We start from the raw sequence: 26,844 nt of genomic DNA on the forward strand, positions 1-26,844 counted from the left end.
TGCAGCATACTGAGCACAGATATTTACAGCTCACTGAGCACAGATATAGAGCGTTTTCAGGCAGAGAACGTAGATATTTTCAGCACACTGAGCACAGATATTTGCAGCACACTGAGCACAGATATTTGCAGCACGCTGAGCACAGATATTTGCAGCACGCTGAGCACAGATTACGGAGCTTTTCAGGGAGAGAACGCAGCCACGTCCTCTCCGTTCAATCTCCAATGCACGAGTTGAAAATGGTGGCGACGCGTGGCTCTTTATATAAAATACGAATCTCGCGAGAATCCAAAAGCGGGATGATGACGTTCGGCCGCTTTCGGGTTAACCGAGCAAGACTGGAAGATCCGAGGCTGCCTCGGACCAGTGTAAAATAGGCGAAGTTCGGGGGGGTTCGGATCTCAACGAACCGAACCCGCTCATCTCTAGTGGTAACGAGGCGGAATTCAACCCTCTATATGCTTCAGAGGATGGAGGAGCAGCAAAAGGCCATTCAAGCCTATGCATCTGCCTACGATATAGGCAAAGGAGGGGGAATGCACCTGACTCAAGCGCAGTGGAGAATGATTTCAATGTTGTGCAAGGTTCTGCAACCCTTTGAACTTGCCACACGTGAAGTCAGTTCAGACACCGCCAGCCTGAGTCAGGTCATTCCCCTCATCAGGCTTTTGCAGAAGCAGCTGGAGAGATTGAAGGAGGAGCTAAAACAGAGCAATTCCGCTAGGCATGTGAGACTTGTGGATGGAGCCCTTAATTCGCTTAACCAGGATTCACGGGTGGTCTATCTGTTGAAATCAGAGCACTACATTTTGGCCACCGTGCTCGATCCTAGGTTTAAAGCAGGGCAGTCTGGAGCGAGTGCTGACATCTGGTCCGGATTGAAGGACAGAGGCGTAGCAAGGGTTTTCGGAGCCCAGGGCAAGATGGAAAATTGCGCCCCCCCCCCCCCAAAAAAAGAAACATGTGCGCCGAAAAATGGGCGTTGCCACACTCCAGAAGGGGTGTGGTCACGCACCAGAAGGGGTGTGGCCACTGAAAATGGCCCACAGTGCCAGTTACATTGCCCCACAGTGCCAGATACAATGCCCCACAGTGCCGGATACATGCCCCACAGTGCCGGATACATTGCCCCACAGTGCCAGATACATTGCCCCACAGTGCCAGATACATTGCCCCACAGTGCCGGATACAATGCCCCACAGTGCCGGATACATGCCCCACAGTGCCGGATACATTGCCCCACAGTGCCAGATACATTGCCCCACAGTGCCAGATACAAAGCCCCACAGTGCCAGATACATGCCCCAAAGTGCCAGATACATTGCCCCACAGTGCCAGATACATTGCCCCGCAGTGCCAGTTACATTGCCCCACAGTGCCAGTTACATTGCCCCACAGTGCCAGATACAATGCCCCACAGTGCCAGATACATGCCGCACAGTGCCAGATACATTGCCCCACAGTGCCAGATACATTGCCCCACAGTGCCGGATACATGCCCCACAGTGCCAGATACATTGCCACACAGTGCCAGATACATTGCCCCACAGTGCCAGTTACATTGCCCCACAGTGCCAGTTACATTGCCTTACAGTGCTGGATACATGCCTCACAGTGCCGGATACATGCCCCACAGTGCCAGATACATTGCCCCACAGTGCCAGATACATTGCCCCACAGTTCCAGTTACATTGCCCCACAGTGCCAGTTACATTGCCCCACAGTGCCAGATACATGCCCCACTCAGTGCCAGTTACATGCCCCACTCAGTGCCAGTTACATGCCCCATTTAGTGCCAGATACATGCCCCATTGTGCCGCCCCCCCTCCCGGTCACTCACCGCTGATGATATGTGAGGGGAGGAGAGCGCAGCGCCTCTCCTTCCCCTCTCCGCTCCAGGTCTCCGGCGGCTGTCTGGCGCCGGTTCGCTAGCCAATAAGAGCTCGCGGACTGGCAGCCAATCAGGAGCCGGTTTGCAAGCTCTGATTGGCTAACGCCGCCGGAGACCGGACAAAGCAGCGCTGCTGGCAGCGCTGCTAGTTCTGGTAGCGGCGGTGAGGGGAGGGAGAGACGCTGCACTCTCCTCCCCTCACATTTCGGCTTGATGGGGGCGAGTGGGGCATGATGCCCTGGCCGCCGGCGGCGCCCCCCTTTTCTGTGCCTGCCAAGGCGCCCAGGGTACGTGCCCCACTCGCCCTATCCTAGATACGCCTCTGCTGAAGGACCTGCCAACGATTACTGACATGTCGTCTACTGTCACTGCATATGATTCTGTCACCATTGAAAGAATGGTGGAGGATTATATGAGTGACCGCATCCAAGTAGGCACGTCAGACAGTCCATACGTATACTGGCAGGAAAAAGAGGCAATTTGGAGGCCCTTGCACAAACTGGCTTTATTTTACCTAAGTTACCCCCCTCCAGTGTGTACTCCGAAAGAGTGTGGTGCAACCGGTAACCTTGTCAGCGATCGGCGTACGAGGTTACTTCCAGAAAATGTGGAGAAGATGATGTTCATCAAAATAAATTTTAATCAATTCCTCCGTGGAGACATTCACCAGCAATTGCCTCCAGAAAGTACACAGGGACCTGAGATGGTGGATTCCAGTGGGGACGAATTAATAATCTGTGAGGAGAGGGATGTACACAGTGAAAGAGGTGAGGAATCGGACGATGAGGAGGAGGTGTACATCTTGCCTCTGTAGAGCCAGTTTGTGCAAGGAGAGATTGATTGCTTCTTTTTTGGTGGGGGCCCAAACCAACCAGTCATTTCAGCCACAGTCGTGTGGCAGACCCTGTGGCTGAAATGATGGGTTTGTTAAAGTGTGCATGTCCTGTTTATACAACATAAGGGTGGGTGGGAGGGCCCAAGGACAATTCCATCTTGCACCTCTTTTTTTTATTATTTATCTCTGCATCATGTGATGTTTGGGGCTAATTTTTTTAAGTGCCATCCTGTCTGACACTGCAGTGCCACCTCTAGATGGGCCAGGTGTTTGTGCCGCCCACTTACCCCCAAATTCTATGATTTAAGCTGTTTTTGAGGGGTTTTTGGAAAAAACACATGGATCCAAAACACACTCGAATCCGACAAAAAAATTTCAGGGAGGTTTTGCCAAAACGCGTCCGAATCCAAAACATGGCCGCAGAACCGAATCCAAAGCCAAAACACAAAACCCGAAAAATTTCCGGTGCACATCTCTAATATATATATATATATATATATAGCTGCCAAGGTCCGGCATTCCAATTTAACCAGTCATTACTGCGCCTGTACCTTCACAGGAATTAATGCATAAATCTCCACAAGGGCCCTCATTCCGAGTTGATCGCTCGCTAGCTGCTTTTAGCAGCAGTGTAAACGCTAGGCCGCCACCCTTTGGGAGTGTGTCTTAGCTTAGCAGAATTGCTAACGAAAGGTTAGCAGTTCTCCTATTAAATATTTTCCTGCAGTTTCTGAGTAGCTCCAGACCTACTCCTAGATTGCGATCACTGCAGACTATTTGGTTCCTGTTTTGACGTCACATACACGCCCTGCATTCGGCCAGCCACTCCCCCGTTTCCCCAGGCACGCCTGCGTTTTCACCTGACACGCCTGCGTTTTTTTAGAACACTCCCGGAAAACAGCAAGTTACCACCCAGAAACACCCACTTCCTGTCAATCACTCACCGATCAGCAGAGCGACTGAAAAGCGTCGCTCGGCCCTGTGTAAAACTGCTACGTTTGTTGTGAAAGTACTTTGCGCGTGCACACTGCGGCCCAGGGGCATGCCCAAAAATGCTGATTTTAGCCTGATCGCTGTGCTACAAAAAACGGCAAACGAGCGATCAACTCGGAATGACCACCAAGGTGCGGCACTCAGACTCTTCACTGAATAAATACAGAGAAAGTAGTAAGCTTTCTGCTTTCTCTGTATTTATTCAGTGAAGAGTCTGAGTGCCGCACCTTGTGGAGATTTATACACTGCTCAAAAAAATAAAGGGAACACTAAAATAACACATCCGAGATCTGAATGAATTAAATATTCTTATTAAATACTTTGTTCTTTACACAGTTGAATGTGCTGACAACAAAATCACACAAAAATTATCAATGGAAATCAAATTTATTAACCCATGGAGGTCTGGATTTGGAGTCACCCTCAAAATTAAAGTGGAAAAACACACTACAGGCTGATCCAACTTTGATGTAATGTCCTTAAAACAAGTCAAAATGAGGCTCAGTAGTGTGTGTGGCCTCCACGTGCCTGTATGACCTCTCTACAACCCACACAAATGGCTCAGGTAGTGCAGCTCATCCAGGATGGCACATCAATGCGAGCTGTGGTAAGAAGGTTTGCTGTATCAGCGTAGTGTCCAGAGCATGAAGGCGCTACCAGGAGACAGGCCAGTACATCAGGAGACGTGGAGGAGGCCGTAGGAGGGCAACAACCCAGCAGCAGGACCACTACCTCCACCTTTGTGCAAGGAGGAACAGGAGGAGCACTGACAGAGCCATGCAAAATGACCTCCAGCAAGCCACAAATGTGCATGTGTCTACTCAAACGATCAGAAGCAGACTCCATGAGGGTGGGATGAGGGCCCGACGTCCACAGGTGGGGGTTGTGCTTACAGCCCAACACCGTGCAGGACGTTTGGCATTTGCCAGAGAACACCAAGATTGGCAAATTCGCCACTGGCGCCCTGTGCTCTTCACAGATGAAAGCAGGTTCTCACTGAGCACATGTGACAGACGTGACAGAGTCTGGAGACACCAAGGAGAACGTTCTGCTGCCTGCAACATCCTCCAGCATGACCGGTTTGGCAGTGGGTCAGTAATGGTGTGAGGTGGCATTTCTTTGGGGGGCCGCACAGCCCTCCATGTGCTCGCCAGAGGTAGCCTGACTGCCATTAGGTACCGAGATGAGATCCTCAGACCCCTTGTGAGACCATATGCTAGTGCAGTTGGCCCTGGGTTCCTCCTAATGCAAGGCAATCCTAGACCTCATGTGGCTGGAGTGTGTCAGCAGTTCCAGCAAGACGAAGGCATTGATGCTATGGACTGGCCTGTCCGTTCCCCAGACCTGAATCCAATTGAGCACATCTGGGACATCATGTCTCGCTCCATCCACCAACACCACGTTGCACCACAGACTGTCCAGGAGTTGGTGGATGCTTTAGTCCAGGTCTGGGAGGAGATCCCTCAGGAGACCATCCGCCACCTCATCAGGAGCATGCCCAGGCATTGTAGGGAGGTCATACAGGCACGTGGAGGCCACACACACTACTGAGCCTCATTTTGACTTTTTTTAAGGACATTACATCAAAGTTGGATCAGCCTGTAGTGTGTTTTTCCACTTTAATTTTGAGGGTGACTCCAAATCCAGACCTCCATGGGTTAATAAATTTGATTTCCATTGATAATTTGTGTGTGATTTTGTTGTCAGCACATTCAACTGTGTAAAGAACAAAGTATTTAATAAGAATATTTCATTCATTCAGATCTAGGATGTGTTATTTTAGTGTTCCCTTTATTTTTTTGAGCAGTGTATATATATATATATATATATAGCTTACCGTCGGCGGCACTCAAATAACATCATGAAGACACAGGTATGTGCTTTTCAACGTTTCGAGGACTTTAATTCCTCGTCATCAGGATAAAAGAATTAAATATAAACTTACATTTAAATCCCCGCACCTCACCACGTGACGACGACGGCTGGATCCGAAAGCTGGAGGACGGCGCCCACCAATGACGACATCATCCGCTCTCCATCACCATGACAACCTTACATACAAGGAATACTGTGACACATAAAAATTACAGCATGAGGTTACAGTTACATAGAAGCACAGTATATGTTATATAGTATATAAGATGCTGATTGCAAAAACAAATAATTACAGCAAATACTGGATGTATGTATATTTAGCCCACCAAGTACACAAGCAATGGATCATAAAAAATAAATAATGGAAAGCAACAAAACTGCAGACTTTCATAACTACCATAAGCGATATACTAGTAATCCTGTCCACCCCAAATGGAACCAATACTTTTATGGTTTAATTAATTTATGCAAAGATCTCACAGAAAACAATGAAGCCCTAAGTTCTCATTGAGACCTCTGGGTGACAAGGTGTTTAATCTGTGGATCCACCTAGATTCACAACGCAATAGAGCTAGTGATCTGTCTCCACCTCTGCACCTAGACGGAACATGATCTATGATCATATATCTGAGGGTCGACAGATTGTGTCCGGCATTCACAAAATGTCTGGAGACTGGTTGGTCACTGTGCCCCTTCTCCAAGACATTTCTGATTGACAACCTATGTGTGGCCATGCGCTCGCGCAATGTTCTATCCGTTTTGCCCACTTAGCTAAGGCCACATGGGCACGTAATCATATAAATTATGAACTTGGTGGTGCACGTCACCCGATGTCTAATAAGGTATCTTTTACCACTATAAGGGTGTCTAAAGCTGTCACCAGCCACCATGTACCGGCAAGTGGTACAATTCAAACATTTATAACATCCGTTCTTTCTTGCCAAAAAATGTGTATCAGGGGTCTCAACCTTTGAGATGTCCGTAATAACCACCCAGTCATAGATATTTCTACCTCTGGTATAGCATGGCATTATAGACTTATCTTGTAAGTTCAAACCTTTATCCGTACTCACTATAGGCTAGAGGTTTTTTGTGATCAACCTAATTTCATTACTTCTGGCATTATAATGGTTGACCCAGGGGATGCGCTTAGATTCATTCAGATCTAGGATGTGTTATTTAGTGTTCCCTTTATTTTTTTGAGCAGTGTATGTATATATATATATATATATATATATATACATACACTGCTCAAAAAAATCAATCAGCGCCTGCTACTCTTTGCACTGATGTTGTTTTGAATAAAGTTGAATCTTTTAATTGGAAGACTGGTGAGAGCTCCTAACTTATATGGCTATGAATGGAGTGGTGTCTATATTGGATTCACTCAGAACAGGATTGTCACCCCAGCAGATGGTTTTATTATGTGAGTGTGGATACTCTTGGAAAATTATATATATATATATATATATATATATATATATACATACATACATACATACATACATACATACATACATACATATGTATATACACACATATGCATAAATCACATATATATTACACACAGAAGGGCGGGATGTACTAAGCCTTGAAAAGTGCTAATTTCACTATGATTAAGTACCAGCAAATCACCTCCTAACTCATTTTTCAAACCCAGCCTTTGACATGGCAGTTAGGAGCTGATTGGCTGGTAATTTATCACAGTGAAATTATCACTTTTCTAAGCTTAGTACATCATAGAAACATAGAATTTTACGGCAGATAAGAACCACTTGGCCCATCTAATCTGCCCCTTTTTTTATCCTTTAGGCAATCTCAACCCTTTTTGAACCTTAATTCTTTGTAAGGATATTCATATGCCTATCCCAAGCATGTTTAAATTGCTCTACCACCTCTGATGGGAGGCTATTCCACTGATCCACTACCCTTTCTGTGAAGTAATTTTTCCTTAAATTTCCCCTGAACCTCCCCCCCCCTCCAGTCTCAGTGTATGTCCTCGAGTTCTAATACTTCTCTTCCTTTGAAGAATGTTTCCCACCTGAACTTTAAGACCCTTGATATATTTGAAAGTTTCTATCATGTCCCCCCCTTTCCCTTCTCTCCTCCAAACTATACATGTTAAGATCTTTTAGCCTTTCCGGGTAAGTTTTGTGATGTAGGCCATGCACCATTTTAGTTGCCCTTCTTTGTACACTCTCTAATGTATTTATACCCTTCTGGAGATATGGTCTCCAGAACTGGACACAGTATTCCAGATGGGGCCGCACCAATGACCTATACAGTGACATTATCACTTCTTTTTTCCTGCTACTGATTCCTCTCCCTATGCAACCAAGCATCTGACTTGCCTTTCTCATTGCTTTGTTGCATTGCTTTCCTGCCTTCAAGTCACTTGAAATAGTGACTCCTAAATCCCTTTCCTCCTCAGTAGTTTCCATTATACTATACTATATACTATACTATACTATACTATACTTGATACTATATTTAGCCTTTGGGTTTTTGAGACCCAAGTGCATGATTTTGCATTTTTTAGCATTAAACTGTAGTTGCCATGTTCTTAACCATTTCCTAAGCCTACCTAGGTCATCAATCATTTGTTTTACCCCTCCCGGTGTGTCTACCCTGTTGCATATCTTTGTATCATCTGCAAAAAGGCATACCTTCCCTTCAATACCATCTGCAATGTCACCAACAAAGATATTAAAGAGAACTGGACCAAGTTCAGATCCCTGGGGTACTCCACTGGTAACATTTCCCTCCATAGATTGCACTCCATTAACTACAACTGTCTGTTTCCTATCCTGCAACCAGGTTCTTATCCATTTAACTGTTTTATAATCCACCCCCACGCTTTCAAGTTTATTTAGCAGTCTGCGATGTGCGACAGTGTCAAATGCCTTACTAAAGTCTAGATTGCTACATCTACAGCTCCCCCTTGATCTATTATTTTCGTCACAAATTGAAAAAGGTCAATAACATTTGTTTGGCATGATCTCCCACCAGTAAATCCATGCTGTTTTGGGTCCTGTAAGTTGTATGATTTAAGATATTCCACAACTATTTCTTTTAATAGTTTTTCCATTACTTTCCCTACTACTGATGTAAGGCTTACTGGTCTGTAGTTACTTGCTTCTTCCTTGCTTCCACTTTTGTGCAGTGGAACTACATCTGCTCTTTTCCAGTCCTCTGGAATAGCACCTGTATTTAGTGACTGGTTAAATAATTCTGTTAAAGGTGTAACCAGCACATCTTTTAGCTCTTTGTGTATCATTGGGTGTATCCCATCTGGTCCCATTGATTTATCCACTTTTAGTTTTGAAAGTTCTGTTAGGACCTTCTCCTCTGTAAATGTACTTTCATCTACCTTATTTTTATGAATGTCCTTGAAACTTAACTGTGGCCCCATCACTTCTTCTGTAGTAAATACTGAGCAAAAATAATTATTTAGGTGATCTGCTATTGCCTTGTCTCCCTCCACCAAATGCTCACTCTCTGTCTTAAGTCTTATTATTCCTCCATTTGATTTTCTCCTTTCACTTATTTACTTAAATAAAGTTTTGCCCCCTTTATCTACTGACTGGGCCATTTTCTCCTCAGCTTCTGCCTTTGCACATCTGATCACTTTCTTAGCATCCTTCCGTCTGTCAAGATACACCTCTTTGTCATTATTTTGAGTCTGTTTGTATTTCCTAATAGCCATCTTTTTTGCTTTCACACTAGTTGATACTTCTTTTGTGAACCACACTGGCTTCCTTTTCCTGGTGCTTTTCCTAACCCTTTTGATACAAAGGTCTGTTGCACTTAGTGTTGCACTTTTCAGTTTTTCCCACCTCTCCTGCACTCCTTCCAAGTTCCTCCAGTCCGCCAATAAATCACTTAAACATCTCCCCATTTTTGCAAAGTCAGCATTTCTAAAATCCAACACCTTTATTTTTGTGTGACAGGAGTTGGATCCTATCTTTATACTAAACCATACTGCTTGATGATCACTGGATCCCAGGTGCTCACCCACATATATGTCGAATATCCTATCACCATTTGTAAGAATTAAATCTAATATTGAGTCTTTGCGAGTGGGTTCCCTCACCAATTGCTTGAGAGATGCTCCCTGTAAGGAATGTAGAAATTTGCCACTTGTAGCTGAACTTGCAAAAGACCTCTCCCAATTTACATCAGGTAAATTAAAGTCTCCCATTATTATGACTTCTCCCTTTAAAGCCATTTTAGTGATGTCCAACAATAGGTTCCTGTCCAAATCCTGCCCCTGGCCTTGTGGTCTTTAGATCACTCCAATGCGAATAATGTCCTTCTCTCCGGTTTCTATGGTGACCCAAAGGGCCTCAGTTTTGACTTCAATATTTTGTATTAAAGTAGTATTTATGCTTTTTTTTTCCATACATTCCTACCCCTCCTCCTATTCTTCCTATTCTATACTTCCTAAATAAATTGTATCCTGGTATAGCTATGTCCCAGTCATGATTCTCATTGCACCATGACTCTGTAATTGCCACACAATCCAGGTTATCCCTTGTCATTATCGCAATTAGCTCTGGAATTTTGTTTCCTAAGCTCCTAGCATTTGCACATATAGCTTTAAGAATTTTGTCTGTGCATTTGTTATTAGTAGCCATGTCCAGACCGTACAAAATAAATGACAAGTTTAAAGTTGAAATTACCTGTTTGGGGATGTTGCTCAGTGTTTGGTATTTTTTTTTTTTTTTACTAATCAGGAATCACACTCTGTCCCTTACACCACGACTACACCTCACTAAATGTAAAGATATAGTACACCTGACCACAATGGCCAAATGATCAAAGGAGGTAAACACCAGAGAGCATGCAATAATAAACTATGTTTCACTGTGCAACTTCCCCACACATGCAATGCCAATAACAAGCCAATCATTACATCAAAAAACATACATGAGTTTGCATAAGAGAGAGCTGTAGTGAGCAGATTGGGGATGTCTTTTCATAGTTTAAAAAGACATCCCACCCAGAGTCACACATACATGATTACATACTAACAACAGACGCCAGTCTTCGTCGCTGGGGAGCAGTGACCGAGCAGTGCTCATTTCAGGGTCGTTGGACCAGGGAGGAATCTCTACTTCCAATCAATGTGCTGGAGTTGAGAGCATATGATGAGCTAGAGTCAATGCATTGACTCTAGGTCGTCATATGCTACAGAACAGACCAGTACAAGTCCAGTTGGACAATGCCACCATGGTGGCCTATATCAACCATCAAGGCGGCACTCGCAGCCGCATGGCAATGAGGGAAGTGTCAAAAATTCTGCATTGGGTGAAACGCTATCTTCCGGCCATATCGGCGGTATTCATCCTGGGTGTACTCAATTGGGAAACAGACTTTCTCAGTCATCACGATGTTCATGCAGGAGAGTGGGCTCTTCACCCCGAGGTCGTTCAATGCCTGGTAGACAGATTGGGTCTCCCGGATGTGGATCTCATGGCCTCTTGACACAATCACAAGATTCCGGTCTTCGTATCTCAAACCAGGGATCCTCAAGCAGCGTTCGTGGACGCGTGGACCTTACGCCTGCCTTACATCTTCCCTCGGTGTCACTTCTGCCCCGAGTTCTTCGGAATTTCAAAAAAGGAAGAAAACTCATTCTAGTAGCTCCAGCGTGGCCCAGTCATCACTGGTTCTCCCCTTCTACTTCCTCAATGACTGGACCTTCTACATCAGGGCCCATGTCTACATCCAGACCTGGCCTGGCTGTCTTTGATGGCATGGCTCTTGAAGCAACGCTACTATGACCAAAGGATTTTCCGAGGCTTTCATTCAGACTATGCTGAAGGCCCGCAAACCAACCTCGGCTCATATCTACTTTAGAGTGTGGCATGCTTACTTCACTTGATGTGCTGCTAAGCGTTATAATGCCACTAAGTTCAGGACTTCCAGAATTCTGGCATTTCTTCAAAGAGGTTTAGACTTAGGCCTTTGTCTCGCCTCTGTCAAGGTACACATTTCTGCCTTGTCTGTTTGGTTCCAACGCAAGATTGCATCCATTCCTGATGTACACATGTTCCTTCAGGGTGTGATTCGCATTCAACCTCCCTATGGGGGTCATTCTGACCCGATCGCACGCTGCGCTTCTTCGTAGCCATGCGTTTGGGTCGGAACTGCGCATGTGCGGCGGCTGCATTGCGCAGGTGCGTCGTTGCCCGGTGACGGCCGTCGCCAGGCAGCATTGCCGCTAGCGAAGAAAGTGGTCACAACGACGACTGCAAGAAGATTGACAGGAGGAAGGCAGAACCGGGTGGCAACGCACCGTTTTCGGGGAGTGGTGAGTCCAATGCAGGCATGTCCAGGTGTTTGGAGGGCGGATGTCTGACGTCAATTCCGGGACCTGCATCGCTGGATCGATCGCAAAGGGTAAGTAACTGTTACCCTGGTCTTCTTTTACAGGAAACTTTTTTTGCATAGCAGGGCTGCACAAGCGTTCGCAGCCCTGCTATGCATAAATACACTCCCCCATAGGCGGCGTCTAGTTGATCGCACGGGCAGCAAAAAGTTGCTACGTGCAATCAACTCGGAATTAACTTTTACGTCCCTCCGGTGGCTCCATGGAATCTGTCTATTACATTGGAGGCTCTTCAAGAAAGCCCATTCGAACCTCTTGAATCTGTGGACCTCAAATGGTTGACGGCCAAGGTTCTCTTTTTACTGGCTATTGCCTCGGCAAGGAGTGTTTCGGACTTGGGTGCATTGTCCTGTCGCCCCACCTTTTCCACCATGACAGGTCGGTTCTACAAACTAGACCCGGTTACTTCCCTAAGGTGGTTTTCTCTGTTCACCTTAACCAAGATATTGTGGTCCCAGCCTTTATCTCTTCAGACTTGTCAGCAAAGGAACGTTCCTTGTATGTGGTTAGGGCTCTACGGATCTATGTGGACCGCACTGCCTCTGTTAGACGTTCTGATGCCCTTTGTTTTGGCCTGCTAATAAGCAGACGCTGGACAGATGAATTAGAATGGTGACTGCACAAGCTTACACTTAGGCTGAACTTCCAGTTCCAGCCTCAATATCTGCCCATTCTACCTGGTCTGTAGGACCTTCTTGGGTGTCACGCCGTGGGGCGTCCGACGAACAGTTGTGCAAGGGGGCTATGTGGTCTTCTGTACATGTTTCTTAGGTTTTATGTCTTTAATACTTTCACCTTCCTTTGGACGCCGGATTCTCTTATCTGCTCAGGCACATCCCCTTCCTTGAAATACTGCTTTGGAATATCCTTGATATTCCCTGTGGAACCCTATGTACCCTGCTGCAGATAATAAGTTATGGTAGACTTACCTTTGTTATCTCTCTTTCTGCGAAGTACATAGGGTCCACAGGATACCCACCATGATGCACCTGGCCTCTCTGGGTTTGTACGGCATTAGCCTCTGGTTCCTTCTCCTGTCAGTGAGAATGTTCTTATGTGCCTAACATGTTTCTTCTCTCCTTTCTGCATTGGACTGGTTAACAAAACTGAGTTGCCAGTGCCTGGAGGCGGGGTTATAGAGGAGTAAAGCAGAGCATCTTGTGACAGCTAAAGCTTTAACTGTTTGGTGCCTGAATTCCTGATCCACCCATTACACCCCGATATTCCCTGTGGACCCTATGTACTTAGCAGAAAGATAGTTAAAAAAGGTAAGTCTACCATAACTCTTCTTTTTTTGGAGGTGAGTGTGCCAACCAACACTTACACAGATAACATGAATCTGCCTGTACCTGGTGTGTTTAAAATTGGCCTGGTCAGTTATGTTTGAAGTAGACATCCCAGCACGGCCTGAAATCAACACTATGACAGTGAATGCTGGGATGTGTAGTGCCACAGCACTTGGAGGGCAGTGCATCGAGCACCCTAGTACTACAAGTTGGACATAGTTGTGCATAATTTAGATTAATCTGTCATTATAAAGTACGCCATAGCCACAATGGTTTCACGTTTAGAAATATGTATATTACTGCAGTATGAATATTGGACTTCACACTCAACAAACAATACTAACACATGCTTGTATCACAGGTTTTGATGATAATCCTGTGGAACCACTGGAACCCATCTCTGATGCTGACTGCCTGCAAAATATATAACCTAATAACTTAATATGTTTCCACTTTCACCACCAATGCAACATGCCCACAGTCCCTCCATCACCATCACTAGTTGCCCCTACCCCTCCTCCTCTTCCACAGCCAGACGTGTCATGCTGGCAAATGATGGGGAACTTTCAAATCCAGCAGCTGGCACTGCTATCCACACAAGTGAGGATCATTAATGTCATCAGTAAAGGTCAAAACAGGCACAACCGAAACCTCTATCCCCAAAACGTTGAGTTAACCCAAATTAACATGAAAATAATCCAGGACTCAAATATGCAATTCCACAACACTTTGTTAAGGATACAGGAATCAACCTCTAGATTTCAAAATACAGTACCTTGAATGACTTTTGGACACCCACAACAATCCTATTTGGGACCTTAATGGTACAATCTTGAATTTAGGAAGCCAAATATTGTCTTGCTTACCTGAACCCAATTCAAGCACATCAGGAGGCAGCGCTTTACAGTACACAACTCAGTAACTACCTCACCACGCCAAACACCACACACCAGAAATTAATCTCAAGATCAAGCGGGTGGCAGGGGTCAAGCTAAGGGAAGGCTGTGAATGTGTTATAAAAAAAAAAACAACAACACACATTTACCCTTGAAAAATATGTACAAAATGTTTTTACAATTACATTATTAGGTTAGTTTTGTCTTTGATAAAAAATAAGGTTTTAGTTATGTACTGTTATTGGACTTTTTTGTCACATTAATACTTGCATACAGATGTGCCCTCAAACAATGCGTATGCCTTCCGTTATGAGTAGCGCACCCTCCCGCTATGGTACGTGTTGCTGGGAATAGGAATCTGCAATGGATGCGTGAGGACACAAATGTACCAGCATTTTATAGAATGTTTACAGAATGTTTTTGTTTATTTTGTTGAATCACCTGAACAAAGGTCACAAAATATTTTTTTTTTGTAGCATTATTATGTTGAAAGTTTCTGTCACCATATTCAGCTTAACCTAGAGATGTGCACCGGACCATTTTTGCTGGATTTAGATTTGGCTCTGATTCGTCATCCGCCTTTGGATTTGGATTTGCCAAACTGCTGTGACTGGTTTTGGGTGTGAATTTTTTTTTTTTTGTAAATTGACAAAAAAAGCTAAATTCAAATAATTTGGGCCTATTTTGTTCCTAGAGGATTATTAACCCCAGTAACATTAATTTCCAGTCACTTTTGACCACCTCACAGCTTACAATATTGTTTTTATCATTATTGGGTAAAGGCTGCAGCGACCTGGCTGGTTACTAAGCAACAGAGCAGTGGCACAAACACACGGCAGTTTACGGCACATCTATGAAACTTTGCCACACAGCTGTGGCAGAAACCACCCACCCTTATGTTGGATATTAAAAAGGGCATGCACACTTTAACAAACCAAGCACTTTAGTGACAGGGACTGCCACTTTTGTGGCTGAAGTGCTTGGTTTGTTTGGGCCCCCACAAAACAAGCTACCAATCAGCTCTACAGTGGCAAGATGTCATCATCATTTGCATCCTCACCCTCAACAGTGTCTACATCATCCTTGTCATGTGAGGCAGAAGAAGATGCCTCACTGACAGTTGCAGAACCACCTGAGCCTTTCCTTGGCATGTTGGTATTTTTATTTTTTTCTGCACCAAACCTTCCCTTTATAAGAGGTGTCTTTTTTAACACTGTATATTGGGCTTTTTATTTTAGATGTCCTGACTTAGACTCACTTTGCCCTTGTGCATTGGCATTAGTAGATGACGTTGCTGGACTAGCGTTGTCATCATGATTGGTAGCAGCAGCTGCTGGACTAGTATTTGGTTGCTCTTCTCTAAACTGATAGTTATCCATTTGTCAAGTTGTAGATCACTGCGTGGATCACAGGGCTTATACACTGCTCAAAAAATAAAGGGAACACTAAAATAACACATCCTAGATCTGAATGAATGAAATATTCTTATTAAATACTTTGTTCTTTACATAGTTGAATGTGCTGACAACAAAATCACACAAAATTATCAATGGAAATCAAATTTATTAACCCATGGAAGTCTGGATTTGGAGTCACCCTCAAAATTAAAGTGGAAAAACACACTACAGGCTGATCCAACTTTGATGTAATGTCCTTAAAACAAGTCAAAACGAGGCTCAGTAGTGTGTATGGCCTCCACGTGCCTGTATGACCTCCCTACAATGCCTGGGCATGCTCCTGATGAGGTGGCGGATGGTCTTCTGAGGCATCTCCTCCCAGACCTGGACTAAAGCATCCGCCAACTCCTGGACAGTCTGTGTGCAACATGGCGTTGGTGGATGGAGCGAGACATGATGTCCCAGATGTGCTCAATTGGATTCAGGTCTGGGGAACGGGCAGGCCAGTCCATAGCATCAATGCCTTCATCTTGCAGGAACTGCTGACACACTCCAGCCACATGAGGTCTAGCATTGTCTTGTATTAGGAGGAACCCAGGGCAAACCGCACCAGCATATGGTCTCACAAGGGGTCTGAGGATCTCATCTCGGTACCTTTTGGCAGTCAGGCTACCTTTGGCGAGCACATGGAGGGCTGTGCGGCCCCCCAAAGATATGCCACCCCACACCATTACTGACCCACTGCCAAACCGGTCATGCTGGAGGATGTTGCAGACAGCAGAACGTTCTCCTTGGCATCTCCAGACTCTGTCACGTCTGTCACATGTGCTCAGTGAGATCCTGCTTTCATCTGTGAAGAGCACAGGGCGCCAGTGGCGAATTTGCCAATCTTGGTGTTCTCTGGCAAATGCCAAACGTCCTGCACGGTGTTGGGCTGTAAGCACAACCCCCACCTGTGGACGTCGGGCCCTCATACCACCCTCATGGAGTCTGTTTCTGATCGTTTGAGTAGACACATGCACATTTGTGGCTTGCTGGAGGTCATTTTGCAGGGCTCTGTCAGTGCTCCTCCTGTTCCTCCTTGCACAAAGGCAGAGGTAGCGGTCCTGCTGCTGGGTTGTTGCCCTCCTATGGCCTCCTCCACATCTCCTGATGTACTGGCCTGTCTCCTGGTAGCGCCTCCATGCTCTGGACACTACGCTGACAGACACAGCAAACCTTCTTGCCACAGCTCGCATTGATGTGCCATCCTGGATGAGCTGCACTACCTGAGCCACTTGTGTGGGTTGTAGGGAGGTCATACAGGCACGTGTAGGCCACACACACTACTGAGCCTCATTTTGACTTGTTTTAAGGACATTACATCAGCCTGTAGTGTGTTTTTCCACTTTAATTTTTAGGGTGACTCCAAATCCAGACCTCCATGGGTTAATAAATTTGATTTCCATTGATAATTGTTGTGTGATTTTGTTGTCAGCACATTCAACTATGTAAAGAACAAAGTATTTAATAAGAATATTTCATTCATTCAGATCTAGGTTGTGTTATTTTAGTGTTCCCTTTATTTTTTTGAGCAGTGTAGATGCATGTGAACAAAGAGCACTTGAGTAAAGCGCACCAACCATTACAAAAACAATAGTTATATTGTATATTGTTTATTTTTCTATTTTGAAACATGCAGCTTTGTTCGAACTGCGCAGATCACAGGACTTATAGATGCACGTGAACAAAGCACACTAGGGTAAAGCGTACCACTACCAACCTGTACAATTTACTGTACATAATAGTACAGTGTAGCATACAGCAGCGTGAAGGGTGCCCCCTATACCCAGTCACTTTATACAGCACAGCCACTTGTGAGTCCGGAGTCTCAGTATTGACACTACAGCAGATCATAGGACACATTTCAGCAGCCCCCTATACAGTCACAGCGCACCCACTCTTGAGTCTGGAATCTTACTCCTTAATTAGAGCTACTACAGCAGAGTATAGTGCAGCTTTCAGCAAAATTCCCCCTATACAATCACAGCACAGCCACTTGTGAGTCCAGAGTCCTTCTCCTTAATTACAGCTACTACAGCAGAGTACAGCGCAGCTTTCAGCAGCGTGCCCCCTATACATTCCCAGCACTACTAACAGCCACTACAGCAGAGTACAGTGCAGCTTTCAACATTAGCGTGATATGGCACTGATTTACGGCCACAGTGACCTATATAGAATCCAAGTCCTGCAAGAATCCGACGCCAGGAAGATGACATTGGGACATTAATTCAGATCTGATCGTAGATGTGCTAAATTTAGCACATCTACGTTCATTTTCTCAGACATGCGGGGGGACGCCCAGCACAGGGCTAGTCCACCCTGCATGTCTGCCCCCCCCTCCCACCGCACTGGTGCAAAAGCATCACACAATCTGTGTCAGTTGGAAAGATATTGCATAGGACTAAAACCTAGGATATAGCATGGTTGCCAAAATATACTGATCCAATTACAAGATACTGCAATCCTTTGGGTCCTGACAAAGAGAGAAAAAAAATTGATCTACTCCAACATACTTAGCGGAAAAGTTTCATCTCCTCATTCAGCTTCCCTAGCTGCTTTTCCAATAGTTAATTAAGGGTATGACCTGGCTGGCAGTGTCTCACCTCACTTCATTGGTTACAATTTCAAAATATTTCAGTAGCTTGCATAAACTAGAGTATTCTTTAGTGTGCTTGACTAAGGTACCATGTTCCCCTATATCTCATGGCTTGATGTGTACACTTGGATGGCTGGTTGCTGTTACTCCAAATGCTAAAGTATATAAAGGGTGGAATTCCACCTAGATTATACCTCTTGCTTCAGTTTGTGGCATGGTAAATTGAACTTTTTTTTGCAGCTGCTTCAATGTTCTACATGTGATTGATGAATGCCGAAAATACCCAGAAATGTTAAGGGCCACAGTCAGCATCTACTGCACAGAACTATTATTTTTAAGATATTCTGAACTAGCAAGTTTATTGTGTGTGCAATACATGGTAAGTTTTATAATGCTTCTACAATGTTACTTGCGTTATCGGAAATGACAAATACTGAGTATAGTGTAATGGGTTAAGCCATTTTGAAATTATATACATGAGTTTTTCTAACAAACTGACAATGGTATGCCTCTTAGTGAAGCCATTGATACAGAGAGTAGCCTGCCTATGAGTGAGCTGGCATTGTTATCTTGTGTTTAGATACCGCTGCTGTAAGCGATACACCCAGTGCCAGATTAAGGTCCACATGGGCCTGGAGCTGAAATTGCTGAAGGGCCTATTGTGTGCCACCCTAGGGGTGCGACCAGTGCTGTGGTCGTGTGACTAGTGATGCGGGGGGGTGACCTGTGTTGTGGGGTGGCATCCAGGGGTGTCCGTTTGTGTCTTTTGTGCCTATGTCTGCATCCCCTCCAATTGTACCTTTTTGGCAGGTACAGTACCTTTTTTTATGGTCTGTACCTGCCAAAAAGGGCCTTGTACCAATTTTTGACTCTCCAAATTAACATTGAAAGTATAGGAAAGGGGGCATGGTCACACCCCCTTTACCTGTGGTCACACCCCCTTTCCTAATTTTTGCCTGTTTTTATGTGTAAAATGTTGGAGGGTATGTGTCTGTATGTGTTCCTCTATGTCCAAATGTGTTCCTCCATGTCTGAATGTGCTCCTGTATGTCCGTATGTACCCATGTCTGTATGTGCTCCGCTATGTCCATATGTGAATATGTCTATATGTGCCCCTCTATGGCTTGGGTTGGTATGGGATCTCAACAGTGAGAATGCCAGCGGTCAGAATACTGACACTTCTTGGTAAGTAAACTAACCCTACCCATTACCCTCTCCCAATACCCTCACCTCATGCAGTCTAACCCTAACCTTTCCCTTCCACAGTATAATTCTAACAACCCCCGACCGCAGCCTAACACTAACCTTAACCCTAGTGCCTAACCCTAACGTCCCTTCCCACAGCCTAACCCTAACCTTCACTGACATACTTATCTTAGTAAAAGGAGAGAGAGAGAGAATAGGGGAGACAGAGAGAGATAGAAGGGAAGAGACAAAGAGAGAGGAGGGGGTAGACAGAGATAGAGAGGGGAGAAGTGGGAGAGAGAGAAAGGGGGTAGGTACAGAAAGAAACACAGAAACAGTGAAGGGGAGACACAGAGAGAGGGGGAGATACAGAAAGAAAGAGAGAAGGACAAGATACAGAGAGAGACAGACAGAGGGAGACAGTAAAGGGGGTGAGAGGGAGAGAATGGGGGAGAGAGCATGGGGAAGCAGAGAGAAAAAGGGAGGTGACAGAGTGAGAGAAAGGGGGGACTGAGAAGGATAAGGGGAGGAGACAAAGGGAGAAGGGAGAGACACAGAGAGAAGGAGGAGAAAGAGAGAGATGTGAAAGAGAGAGGGGGCAGAGGAGAGAAAAGGGGAGACAGAGAGAGAAAGAAGGGGGAGACATGGAGAGAGAGAGAAGGGGGAGAACCAGGAAACAGAAAGAGAGTGGGGGAGAAGTGGTAGAGATAGAAAGGGAGAGAGAGGGGTGATGAGAGAGAAGGGGGATACAGAGAGAGAGAGATAAAGGGGGATACAGAGAGAGAGAGGAGGATACAGAGAGAGAGAAGGGGGAGACAGGGAGAGAGATAGACAGAGGGAGACAGAGAGGGGGTGAGACAGAGAGAAGGAGAGAGAGAGAGAAATTGGGAGAGAGAATAGGGAAGCAGAGAGAAAAAACAGGGGTGAAGGGGAGACACAGAGGAGAGGGAGAACCAGGAAACAGAGAGAGAGGGGGAGAAGTGGTAGATATAGAAAGGGAGACAGAGGGGTGATGAGAGACAAGGGGGAGACAGAGAGAGATAGAGAGAGGGAGAAGAGGGATACAGAGAGGGGTGAGAGGGAGAGAGAGGAGATGGGGAGGGGAGAAAGGGGTGACAGAGCGAAATAGGGGGTGCCAGAGAGAAAGAAGGCGAGGAGACACAGAGGGAGAAGGAAGAGACACAGAGAGAAGGGAGAGACAGAGAGAGAAAAAGTTGGGAGGCATGGAGAGAGGGGGATAAGTGGTAGACATAGAAAGGGGGAAAGAGGGGTGATGAGAGGGAAGAGAGAGAAGGGGGATACAGCGAGAGAGAGCGTAGTGGGGAGACACACAGGGAGAGTAGGGAGAGACATTGAGAGAGAAGGGGGAGACAGAGAGAGGGGGGAGACAGAGAAAGAGAGAGAAGGGAGGAGACAGAGTGAGGGGACAAAGAGAAAGAAGGGAGAGAGAGAGAGAGTGAGGGGACAGAGAGAGTGAGGGGGTAGAGAAGGGAGACAGAGAGAGAGAGTGAAGTGGTGGGACACAGAGAGAGAGAGGTGCAGACAGAGAGAGAGAGAAGGGGGAGACACAGAGGAGGAGACACAGGAATAGAGAGAGAGAAGGGGGAGACACACACAGAGAGAAGGGAAGACACTGAGAGAGAGAGAGAAAGAGAGAGAGAAGGGGGAGATGCACACAGAGAGAAGGGGGAGACACAGAGAGAGAGGAGGGGGAGACACACAGAGAGAAGGGGGAGACACACAGAGAGAGAAGGAAGGAGACAGAGTAAAAGAAGGGGGAGACAGAGAGAGAGAGAGCAGGGGACAGAGAGAGATCGAGGGGATAGACAGAGAGTGAGGGAGAGAGAGAAGGGGTGGACAGAGAGTGGGGAGAGAGAGTGAAGTGAGAGACACACAGAGAGAAAGGTGCAAACACAGAGAAAGAGAGAAGAGGGAGACAGAGAGAGAGAGAGATAGAGAGAGAGAAGGGGGGAGACACACACAGAGAGAGAGAAGGGGGAGACACAGAGAGAGAGAGAGAGAGAGAAGGGGGAGACACAGAGAGAGAAGGGGGAGACACAGAGAGAGAGAAGGGGGAGACACAGAGAGAGAGAAGGGGGAGACACAGAGAGAGAGAAGGGGGGAGACACAGAGAGAGAGAAGGGGGGAGACAGAGTGAGAGGGGGAGAAGTGGTAGAGATAGAAAGGGAGAGAGAGGGGTGATGAGAGAGAAGGGGGATACAGAGAGAGACAGAGAGAGAGAGAGAGAGAGAGAGAGAGAAGGGGGGATACAGAGAGAGAGAGAGAGAGAGAGAAGGGGGAGATAGAGAGAGAAGGGGGAGACAGAGAGAGCTAGACAGGGAGAAGAGGGAGTGAGAGGGAGAGAGAGAGAGAGAGAAAGGGGAAACAGAGAGAAAGAGGGGGTGACAGAGAGAGAGAAGGGGAGTAGACACAGATGGAGAAGGGAGAGACACAGAGAGAAGGGGGAGACAGAGAGAGAGGAAAAAAAGGGGGGAGGCATGGAGAGAGGGAGAAGCGGGAGATAGAGGGGGGATAAGTGGTAGACATAGAAAGGGGTAGAGAGGGGTGATGAGAGGGAAGAGAGAGAAGGGGGATACAGCGAGAGAGAGCGTAGTGGGGAGACACACAGGGAGAGAAGGGAGAGACACAGAGAGAGAGAAGAGGGAGACAGAGAGAGCGAGAGCGAGGGGGAGGAGACAGAGAGAGAGAAAAGAGGTGAGACAGAGATAGGGTTGAGACAGGCATCCCCTAACCCACGTACAGGTGGCACATTTTCAACATGTGACCAGGCATCCCCTAAACCCCCCCCCCCCCCTCTTCCTGTACAGGCGGCACTTTGCACCTTCGGTATCAGCGTGTCCTAGTCACTGGAGCCGGTGGCAGCGGGTCACCATCACTGGCGGCAGCGGGTCCCTGTCATTTGAGCCGGCGGCGCTGGCAGCGGGTCCCTGTCATTGGAATTGGCGTCAGCAGGTCACCGTCATTAAAGACAGTGGCGTCGGCAGCGAGTCCCCGTCATTGCATACAGCAGCGTCCAAGAGGAGGGGAGGAGGGTAGGGGGACATGAGTGGAGGGGAAGGGCTGGATAGCCTCAGCACGCGGCCAGACTCTCAGCACTGCAGTGCATCCGCAAAGAGGCGCATGGAGCCCATTCAACTGCGCCGCACAAACTGAAGTGCATGTGGGCACTAGGTGGGTGGAGGAGTGAGGGAGGGAGGGAGTGGACGGGGCTGCGGACCACTCATGGTGGTGACAGAATTTTTTTTTTCTTTTATTCTTGGCGCCAATGTCTACCGTCTGGGCCTATTTTCATGGGGGGCCTGGAGCTGCAGCTCCAACCGCCCCATTGTAAATCCTGCCCTGGATACACCTATTCAGTGGGCTGTGCTAGTCATGTAATCTTTAATTTGACCAGATCTGCTAGTTCAAATAACTGATTTTAAGTGCATAGTTGGTGCAATGGTATTTTATAGGCATAGAAAAACTTTGTTTAACATCCCGATACAGGTGAGGAATTGCTAGTCTGTTCAAATGGAATTGAGATATAATTTTGTTGTGTGCAGATCTAATGCTAACATAGCCATCACAGCTTCATTGATCCGCTGTGCAACAAGATGGCAGCTGACATACTTGGTTCCTCTAGCACGCACAGATTCTTCTTATGAATCTCAAATACAGTAGGTGCGGAGTCAGTCTGGCTTTGCAAATTAAGTGTTGGGCTCTCTCCAGTCGCTAATAAGGGGTTTGATGATGTACAGGTGTGTCCTCATACAACTTTCCATTTTTGCTTCATTTGGCAAGAAATTCTCAGCATGGCTAAGACCACTGTGAATAGAGATTGTACAGATTCCCAATTTTTTTTTACTCCTAAGAATTTGTATAAAGTAGGAGATTAAAGTAGCATATTTTATGAAAAATCACACAGCGTGGCTATGTCACAGAGTCCTTTGAATGGCTAATTTGGCCATATGGCTTAAATGGGGAAAGGTGTATGTAAACACATCTGTAGGTGTTGGTGGTGGAGATTGTATGTGCTGGTATCTATCCATTCTGTTGGAGCCTGATGCTGGACTGCTTGTTCTTTTATGAGTTTACAAATTTTGATAAAATATTTAAATGAACTCAGTGAAAATGAGGATGTGCCTAGATGGTTAATGTACCCACCTCTACTTACTTTAGCACCAAAAAGAGTATAGATACCATGACAAATGTCAGGACTTGGGTAAAAATGTACCCACATAGTTTTGCCCATGCATGACAATGCGCTTCTTCGTATCTCTGGTAAGAACTGTTGCCACTGCTGGCTGACTTACTTTGACACAAACAACATCATCCTTCTGAATTTTATCAACTTCTTCTTGACCAAAACATTCACCATCAACATCCTCTTTGGTGTCAGATACATAAATATCCCCGTCATCCTGTTGCACTTCCACAGTAGCGTCTTCAATCTCTATGTCTAAACCAACACCATCATTACTTTTACTACAAGTCATCCTCACATTTGCAGAGGGTTCAGAAATGGTGGAAGGACACTTCTCTATGATTATTGTCAGAATCAGAAATGTCAGACTCACACTCGTGGGCACTCTTAGACTCTCAGAGAAGTGTGAAGTTTGCAAACACAGTTTGTTCTTCAGTCTTAGTGTTCATTTTATGCACTGATTTGCCTGTCTTAAAGGTGACACCTCTAGACTCAGAGCAACAAATTGGTGCAAGGTTACAGAAGATGGCCGACTGCATTGGGACTTGGTTTTCACAACAGACCTTTTAGTGTATAAAAGTGCAGTTGCAGGACCACCACTCATAAAGAAAGGCCATGGTCTGAGCCTTTCTTTGCCACTGTGTTCGGTGTGAGGCATGTTGGCAATTTTACATTTTTCATCAGTAAATTTTCTTCTCATATTTGGAGGTAATGTTTTCTTAAACATTGTGAAATGTTAAGATTTGTGGTGTCCTTTCATAAACCTTCTTTCTCCTTTACCACCTTTAGTAGATGTTAAAGTAGTACTATGAATGATACCAGCTGCAGCACCAGTACTGGATTGTTCATTGGTTTTATTGTTTAAAACCAGGATAGGAGTACAGCTACTGTAGTTACACTTAACTGTCACCAGACCTAGGGGTAAATTTACTAAGATGAGAGTTCTATTTAAGATGGGATGTTTCCTATAGCAACCAATCAGATTTCAGGTATTATCTTCTAGAAGGTGCTAGATAAATGAGAAGTAGATTCTAATTGGTTGCTATGGGCAACATCCCATATTAAATAGAACTCCCATCTTAATAAATTTACCCCCAAGTGAATGTACAATGATAAAGTGTAAATGAGGTACGACTGTTACCAGAATCATAACTAGACTTTTTGTACTCTGTGCCAGAAAGAAAAGTCACCCCCCCCCCCCCCATTTTGCCAATAGGGACATAAGTCACATGCCTTGTGGGGAAGGGGCGTGACAAAATTGCTCCCAGAGAAAGCCCATGCTATGATCACAATACCGACACGCTCAATAGCCTGCTGGTCGGCATGCCGATCAACAGGGACTATTCCCACTCGTGGGTGTCCACTACACCCATAGAGTGGGAAAAGAACTTGTGGTGAGCGTAGCAAGCCACCGAGCCTGAAAAGTAATAGTAGGAAGCACTCACCAGACTTGCTTGTAGCAAAAAAAAATTATTTATATATATATATATATATAGTCCTCTAGATACTCTCCTGGCAGAGAGAGCAAAACACGGCACTGCAGGGTTTTCAAATAGCTGAAGTTTAATTCAACGTTTCGGGACCCAAAGTCCCGTCGTCAGGAAAATATCATACAAACAGTGACATGTGAAGGGCTTACCTTATATCCCTGAATCGTCCATATCTCCCCCTCCTCCTCATTTCCAGATGCACGCCGAAGCCGGGGCGCCGTCAGCGGGACGGAAGGGGCGTGTCGCATATGTGTGACGTCACACATATGCGACACGCCCCTTCCGTCCCGCTGACGGCGCCCCGGCTTCGGCGTGCATCTGGAAATGAGGAGGAGGGGGAGATATGGACGATTCAGGGATATAAGGTAAGCCCTTCACATGTCACTGTTTGTATGATATTTTCCTGACGACGGGACTTTGGGTCCCGAAACGTTGAATTAAACTTCAGCTATTTGAAAACCCTGCAGTGCCGTGTTTTGCTCTCTCTGCCAGGAGAGTATCTAGAGGACTATTTATTTACACAAGGGCACGCAGGTACTTGTTATCACTATCATGTAGAGTGCCGATCCAGCAGCATCCCTATATATATATATATATATATATATATAAAATTATTATTATTATTATTATTATTATTATTATTATTATTATTATTATAATGTATAGAACCCTGCAAGAAAATGGATTTGGACACAAATCCTCTTTATCCCACATTCATGCCCTTAACTTGAGGGCTCGCTGTTATTCAGTTACAGTACACTTTATTAAATAACACATTTCAATATTCTGCCATATCCAGGGTTCAATCCTATAACTTGTTGCATCACAGTCAAACAACCGGACTCATTGATCTATTTGATCCTGCATAAAAACTATGAGATTTCTAACAATATGAAGCTACTTGTACTTTGTAAAAAAATAATCAGCATTGCAATGGAGCAGATCTATGTAGTGTGCAGCCACACATCCCATCTCTTGCAACCACACACTACATAGATCTGCTCAGCTGCAATGGTGATCATTTTTTCACAAAGTACAAAGTAAGCTTCAAATAGTTCAAATTCTCTAGCTTTCTATGCAAGGGCACCTACTTTATCTCAATGATTAGAGTGTCTGACTGCAATGCCACAGGCAATGGGTTTAAATCCCGCGTATATCAGCATCTTGAAATGTAATAAAGGACAGTGTAACTGAATATCAAAGAGCTATCAAAATAGAGTAAGTTCATGAATGTTGTATAGGTATTAGTGACAGAAAGGAGAAAGGGAAAGGAGACAGAGGTGGTTAGGAGATGCTGGGCTTCAAAAAGGGGGGACACTGCAAGTGAAAGTAGTTAAAACAGATAATTGACAAGTGCCGCCAACAGCACCTCCTACCTTGCAGCGCTAAGTGCGGTGGCACACACCACACACACAGAGTTATGTCCATGACTGTTACCTATACAATGCTATTTTAATAAAAGACTGGAGAATTATGTTGACCACAGCAAAAAAAAAATTCCCACATGATTTTAGGGTTACAGCTGATGGGAACACGGGCAACAACTAGTAATTCCAGCAGTAATATCCGCTGCTTTTCAAAAACACACTGTGCAACTTTTTACATTTAGATTATAAAATTATGTTTTGTTTTGTCTTGTTTTTTTTTTTTTTTTGGGGGGGGGGGTTTACATGGCAGAATCTGAAAAGGTCTCCTTGCAGGAACTGGTGTGGCATACAGATAATGGAAATACAAAAATATAAGCTTCATCTAAAAACACA

This window comes from Pseudophryne corroboree, chromosome 7 (assembly GCF_028390025.1).
Source record: "Pseudophryne corroboree isolate aPseCor3 chromosome 7, aPseCor3.hap2, whole genome shotgun sequence".
In the NCBI taxonomy this organism is placed as follows: domain Eukaryota; kingdom Metazoa; phylum Chordata; class Amphibia; order Anura; family Myobatrachidae; genus Pseudophryne; species Pseudophryne corroboree.